This window comes from Bufo bufo, chromosome 1 (genome assembly GCF_905171765.1).
Source record: "Bufo bufo chromosome 1, aBufBuf1.1, whole genome shotgun sequence".
Taxonomy (NCBI): domain Eukaryota; kingdom Metazoa; phylum Chordata; class Amphibia; order Anura; family Bufonidae; genus Bufo; species Bufo bufo.
Genome location: NC_053389.1, coordinates 56,710,955 through 56,711,586, shown reverse-complemented (window position 1 = coordinate 56,711,586; position 632 = coordinate 56,710,955).

Sequence of the window (632 nt, the reverse complement as noted above, 5' to 3'; positions counted from 1 at the left end):
AAGAAAAAACGGAGAATGGGAGTGATTATTGGTAATAATAAAAACTACTCCGCCCCTTTATACTAAAAACAGAGAAAGTGATTATTGTGTAATATAAACCTATGTACTAAAAAAAAGGAGAATGAATGTGATTATTGCGTAATAACGTAAACTAGTCCGCCCCTGTGTACTGATCAGAGACACACAACATTGATTTATTTCATTCATTGGGTCAGAGACCGTGACTGAACATCTCCTTTATAAGGCATCTTATCTTATCCTTTTAAAGGGGTTGTCCGGGTTCAGAGCTGAACCCGGAAATACCCTTTTTTTCCCACCCAGACAGCCCCCCTGAGGCTAGCATCTCATGCTCCGATGCGCTCCCTTGCCCTGCGCTAAATCGCGCAGGGCACTGGCTTTTTTGTTTTCAATAACACACAGCCGGGCGGTAACTTCTGCCAGACAGTGTGTTCGGTGACGTCACCAGCTCTGAGGGGCGGGCTTTAGCTCTGCCCTAGCCGTTTTACTGGATAGGGAAGAGCTAAATCCCGCCCATCAGTGCCGGTGACGTCACCGGGGTTCCTGTCAGCCCCATGGAGAGCCCCGGTACATCACCGGAACTCCTAAAAATGCCTTTGCCCTGCGCGATTTAG